The sequence below is a fragment of the Otolemur garnettii genome, unplaced genomic scaffold, assembly GCF_000181295.1.
Source record: "Otolemur garnettii isolate 467f Iridium unplaced genomic scaffold, OtoGar3 scaffold00026, whole genome shotgun sequence".
NCBI lineage: Eukaryota > Metazoa > Chordata > Mammalia > Primates > Galagidae > Otolemur > Otolemur garnettii.
In genome coordinates, this window is record NW_003852421.1 from 9,308,053 (window position 1) to 9,314,489 (window position 6,437).

The 6,437-nt window shown below is 40.1% G+C and overlaps 1 protein-coding gene across 4 annotated transcripts in view; it reads left to right on the plus strand.

Annotated features, from left to right (window-relative positions):
- Positions 1–4,570: 4,570 nt before the first annotated feature.
- The window catches only part of PHACTR1 (phosphatase and actin regulator 1), a 522,649-nt gene continuing 520,782 nt past the window's right edge, over positions 4,571–6,437 (plus strand). Inside the window, exons 1-2 of one of the 4 annotated variants that reach the window (XM_003788309.2) lie at positions 4,571–4,812; positions 5,407–5,641. The gene's annotated coding sequence lies outside the window, so the exon portion shown is untranslated. Of the gene's footprint in view, positions 4,813–5,406; positions 5,642–6,203; positions 6,329–6,437 lie in introns of those variants that run through there. The other 3 variants (XM_003788310.2, XM_023512323.1, XM_023512324.1) reach the window with 3 other exon arrangements.

The following is a 6,437-nucleotide window of genomic DNA, read 5'->3' on the forward strand; positions in this document are numbered from 1 at the left end:
GAATTCTGATTTGGAAACCTGATACCTGTAACATGATACTCTTCAATGCCTTCAGGTAACAGATCCCAAAGGCATTTGACTCTGAACAACAAATCAAAATAGGTACTGTGTCATGAATAATAATATTTATTCTACAAAGGCATTCATCTAATACTCTGGCATATACACAGAAGTAAACCATAAAGTGTTAATATTTAAGCATACAGAACTTACTGTAGAATTTGCCAGTGTATTTAAAAACAAAAAAGAAATAAAACAGTCACGAAAGTCCCTTTGCCATGCTATTTTGATATGATTCACACTCCATCCCTCCATGTGGGATATCACTGTTATAATCAGTACTAGCTTCCTAATGTGCTTAGGAGTGTCAGGGGCCATGTCATCCATGTAGGGTTAATTAGACTTCGAGCTCTTCAAGGTCATTATTTTTTCATTCTTCAGTATGTCTTTTGGATATTTTCAGTTGCTATCTGGATTTTTTGAACTAAGAAAATTCAATTGAAATCAAGATTAATTTGTCAGCTCCCTCCAGGACAGAGTTGAAAATAAATTATGTACACATACATATAAAAAGAATTGAGGGCAATGTCGTGGGGCACAATGGCCCACGCCTATAATCCCAGCACTGTGAGAGGCCAAGGTAAGAGGACCGCTTGAGCCCAGGAGTTCACGACCACTGTGGTTTTCTTGCCAGAGGGAATATGTCAAACATCATTATTATGTATTCTAAAATTTATGTTTAAAAGCTACTGCTGCAATCAATATATTTTTCTCTGTCATTGTGTGGTCATTTGAATCTCTTCATATTTAGGGACTTGTGAGCTATATAGCAAGAAGAGACTTGCTAGAGAATCCCTCATTTCCCTACTCAACATTTCCCCATTTTCCCCCTTCCAGATTATCTGGACACTGACATGGAGATATAATTTATGACTATGTTTTTCTCCTAAGCAAAGCAATTTCCATATCATAAGTCTAGATCAGGTTTCTAGAATCCAGTCGGTAGAAGGATAGGATGACATTTGGATTCTTGTTCTTTACTCTTTGAACTGGCCCTTCTCTTGTGCATTACCAGAGGAGAAAAGATATTATCAGAAGTGGGCAGCAAGTGGAGCTAAAGGATTTGCACCACGTGGCCCTTGCCTTGCCATGTTGACTAGAGCCACTCCTCCTCCAGAGTGGCTCTGTCCAGTCCAGTTTCAAGAGTAGAGGTCTTTGTGCTTTGGATTTGGAGACTTCTCCTGCTAAGGGTGGCCCAATGCAGAAACTCCTTTGGCATAATGTTCTTGAACAGGACTTATGAATCTGCCTCTGGACCTAGATAGCAGTTTCAAGCCTTGGTCCAAATTGAGATGTTTGCAGATTTAATGCCTTTGCCTGCCAGTGGAATACGTGGTACCTTATACATAAGTGCTCAAAATATTAATGTGTGTCTGTATGGAATACTATGAAGCTCCTCTTCCCCTGTGAGGCAGTTTTTTTTCTCAGTCCACTTTGGTTCCTTCTGCCTTCCCAACTCTCCCCAAAACTCTCTTATAAGAAAGAACTGGAAATTCATTTCTAAAATAAAAATAACTAATATTGACTTAGCACGTTTCCTCTCTCAGGGAGAATTCATTATAAATGAAGGCCTTAGATAAAATGTTTACAGTATTCCATCATCTAATGACAAGCTTTAATAAGCAAGAAAGGAGAGATTTCTTTTAAGGGAAGGGTTGGGAGATAAGAAAGTGACCTGCCAGGCAGAGAGGAGCCACTGCTACTGAAAAATATCTCTCCTTGGGTCCACTGTTTGCACAAATGACTATTTTTTTCTCTCGTTGTTTAGCAAGCCAGCATTTCACCAAAGATCTGCAATCTAGGTATCCTACCAACAGACCCGAAATGTCATCATACTTCAGGAGTGTTTCTAGTATTTTAAAATTAAAGTTAGTGGAGTTTATTAAAGAACGAGAGAACCTTCCCCAGGATTTCATGCAGATAAAAGGTAAAACTTCACGTCATCCAACACAAATATAAAACATGGTCTTTCAGGGAGCTCTGAAATATAATACAGCAATTAAATAAGAAAAATCTATTGTAAAATTGTAAATAACAAAAACTCCTTTTTCTCTTAGCAGACGTAATAAACCCAGACTGGTTTCAATAGTATAAAAAGAGCAAGTCACCAAGTTATTTACTTAGAAATCATGTGACCTCTTGGTCTTGTTTGGGTCTTGTAGCATCCAGTAAAATAAATAAGTACACCTCAGAGATGAATTAATGCAAGCTGATAGCTTTACTTGCCTCTAGATCTCAACATGAAATATGCCTCTATTTTGAATTAATTGAATACTTCTTCTCTTTGTATATACAGAATATTCAAACAATCCTTTTACCAAAAACAGAGAAGTATACACATGCTATCTCATGTATTTTTAATAATTCTAGATGACTTGTTTCATACTACATTTATACTACAATCAATGAAGAAGGAATGATTTTATTTTAGAATTTTTTTTTTCTTTTTGAGATAGAGTCTCACTGTCACCCTGGGTTAAGTGCTAAGGCATCACAGCTCACAGCAACCTCAAACTCTTAGGTTCAAGTGATCTTCTTGCCTCAGCCTCCCAAGTAGGTAGGACTAAGGCGCCCATAAGCCTCAGCTAGTTTTTCTATTTTTAGAGGAGACAGGGTCTCACTCTTGCTCAGGCTGGTATCCAACTTCTGAGCTCAAGCAATCCACTTGCCTCCGCCTCTGAGTGCTAGGATTATAGACGTGAGCCACCATGCCTGGCCTACTTTGGAATTTTTCAAAACAATTCTTTATTTATAGGTCACAGAGACATGTTAACACTGTTGGAGTTAACCTTTACAGAGCTAGTACATTGAAGATGTTTTGGGTTGAATAGTTTGGTGCTGCATAGATGTTAGTCTGAATACTTGATTCGACCTTGCCTTCTCTGATTTTATTATTCCTCAGAACAACGCACCATCGTAAGTGTTGCTTTTGAGCAGCTTAAAGTTATAAAACAGAACTGAGCTTATCAGTTTCTACATTGGCTTTTGAACATTACTATGCTTCTTCATCTTTAAAAATAATTTTCTCTCACACCTATCCCTATATGAAAACTACAACTGTATTCACAAGAGAGTGAAATCATTTCTTGAAAATCTATTTCAGAAGCTGATAATATGTTAAAGAGCCCAGCGATTAATGATACAGTAAAAGGAATTCCCTTTCTGCCAGGGAATAACCATCCCCTTTCCAAATATCTTTCTTTGGGCTGAAATTTTCCAATCTGAGCTTTCTTAAATCCTGGCCCTTTCATGTTATTTGTAAAGAACTTCTTCACTTTGTAAAGTAAAGTAAATTTTAAATTTATCTTTCTTGGCGAACTCTCCTGAAATGACTGACTTCTAAACCCACCACCCACTTCCAGGAATCCACTCTGTTTTTCCCATTTCCATCTCTTTCTTCAGCCACACGTGCATTTGCACTCATAAACATTTGCTCAGCAGCAAGAGACCTGTGGGTTCTCTTTGCCCTCTCTTTCTCTCTCTCTCCCCCCTCGCTCGCTCTCTCCCCTATGAGTCAGTACAATTTCGGTAGACTCACAATACAGAGTTCAGAACCTGTCGCCCACACCTTACAGTAAGTGAAAGGAACCAGAAGACAGCTTTCTCCTCTTGGAAATGCCAAGTGTTCAGCATGTCCCCACTGGGGGTTGAATAGAAATGTGACCTTACCGAAGTAAGTCCTTGGGTCTGAGCAAAGCTTTGAACATTTGGAGGCCAAAGCTGACTTTCCTACAATGGTATCTGGTTGGATTTTAGCCTCCTCTCTCATGAGGCTTAATGATCTGCAGCACTAGCTAGGGTCTGATTTGTCCCGATTTGGTGTAAGAGCTCAGAAGACAAACAGCAGAGACTGTTCAGGCTTGTCTTCAGAGCAGTGTGTGGTGGAGGAGAGCTTCTGAAATGTAGCTTGTCTTATCTTAACAATCTGACTGGCTGCATATTATACCAGACACCATATGAAAAGCTAATTCAGCAAAGGGTTAAAGAACATTGTGGAAAACCCACAATAGGGGTTGCATTTGGCCGTCACGGTGCCCTTCATGAACGGATCTCCACGTATTGTGACCAAAAGTCATTACTGAGGTTTGGTAGAGAGGACATCAAAGCAGAATAACCTGAGGTTCCCTAACCAAAGTTTCTTTTGGTTGTTGGTATGATTTTGTTACATTTGGACAGAGAGGAATACATTTAGGCACGCTGCCGAGATTTGTGATGGAGATTTGACCAAGCAACTAGAGGCAAGGAGACAAAGAACAGCCAGGGGAGAGGAGAGAAGTGAAATCAAACATGCCCTCTGTATTTCACTCCAGAAAATAGCTCACACTTAAAATTACCCACCTTGTTTTGCAGCTTAGAATAAAAGTGGCGTGGCACCAAATCCTACTGAAGCTGCCTTCATGATTAGAAAGTAACTCCACGCCTTGGAGACATGAGAATCATTTTAAATGCAAATTAAATTGAGGGGGTAGTGGAGAAGAACACACAAAAGACAGTAAAACAAAACCTTTCGATTTTCCTAAATTAGCAGCCTAATGTGTTCTAAAGAGCAGTTCCACTCAGATCTCTTCTGAGGGGTTGCATTTCATCACAGTATAAAATGGGCAAATCCATCACTTCCCTCTGCTCAGTGCTTTTGAATCAAGATTGAAGGGAAAATTAGAAGCTGTTCATTTGGGCTCGCAGGCTCGGAAGCATTGCACGGCTTTGTTCCAGGGTCTACGGTGTCCTGTTGAAAGGGGTCAACAAGTGCCGGTGAGTGTCTGCTAACTTCAAGACTCTTTCTTTCAGGTATCTTCTTGGCTAGTGTTCCTTTTATAGAGGCGGGGGGAGTCTCAAAAAAAAAAAATCTATGCTATACTGCATCTTTCAAAATCTGGGAAATTTCAGACAGCTTTTTAAGCTTCTTCCAGTGACTGACTCGCAGAAGGGAAGAGTTATTTTCAGCCTAGATGCCGGTGACTGTTCTGCGTATTAATTATAACAAGGACTGGCTAACATATGCTCGCTAAAATGGCCCTTCCCTGAACTCCCCCCAGCCCCTGCCACCCTCAGGCCAGCATTAAGGTAAGAACTGCCGTCCTCCAATAATTTCTAGACAACTTTCCCATTGCATTAATCTTGTTGTCATTTAACATTCTATTCTGTTGTAACTGCAAATCAAACTGAGATTTGAGGTTAGAAAATATATTTATTAAGTCATACATCCATTTTTTTTAATGGCTAGAATACTTTTCTGCTGAAAAGATGGGAATGCAGAGAATGTCCCCGCATGGTGGTTACATGTAGATTTTGATGGTTTTCTGCCAAAGTTTTACCCAGGAAACTGGTAATTTTCTTCCTTCACAGGGGAGGGTGCAAAGAGAGGCTGAGGCTGGCGTCACCTTCTGTTGCTAAGGTAACGTGCTCTGGCCATTTTATCTGAAAAAGGAAGTCGAGTGGACGGTATGCATTATTCATCGCTGTTCTAATCAAACAATCAAAATTGTTTACTTTCCCTGGGAGTGTTTAGCGAGATCAAAGACACTCGGGCTGAAACTGCTCTTGCTTTTCTGTCGACAGGTAGCCCTTGGGTTTTTTTGCAGTAAGTATAATCGGCTCGTGGGGTACCTTTGGGTATTTTTAAAACTTTGCTCTTACCGGACTTGGTTTCTTAAATTAAAATGTGTACTGTTAGAAAGAGAAACCAAATGGATTAGCCATCTGAGCCTGATTTTAGTGACTTTGTCTTGTTAATTCTTTCCAAAAAATATCCTGCAGAAATAGAGATACTTTATTTGCGCAAGTATCAGGGAAAGGCTACCTAGGCTTGGGAACAGAACCCAACAGGCTGATGAAGTGTGTTAGCTTCGTGACAGGCTAGGGTATCATAATGTTATAGGGATCGTCGCAAGGCTGCAGTCATTGTGGCAGCTCTACAAACTCTAATTCTTTCTCAAAAGCAGCCTGTGCCGGGTGCAGGCAAGTGACAATCCTGTAGCACTTTATAAATGTCTGAAGAGAATTGCTAAAAAGGAAGGAATTCAAAGCATTTCTACAGCAAATATGTCAGTGTGGGTCATAAACGCAAAGGATCTATAAGTGGAGGCTCAGATTCCCAGGCGATTTTCCCTGCTCCAGGGGATTCCGAATGTCCCCGAATCAATTGAGGATCAACACTCAGCGGCGGCTGATGTTTAATGATGCCATTCATCAGACAGACCTTTTGAAAACTGAGAGCGTGTGAATTTAACAGCATATTTTCCAGTTAATAGAGAGCAAGGGAAGTCTGGTATGTTATCTCTTTAGCCTGGATCATCGGGGTTTTTTATGAGTAGGATATATTACTTTGTCTAAATGTTGTTTTTCGTAGGCAATAGGAATGCTATGTTGGGGGGGGG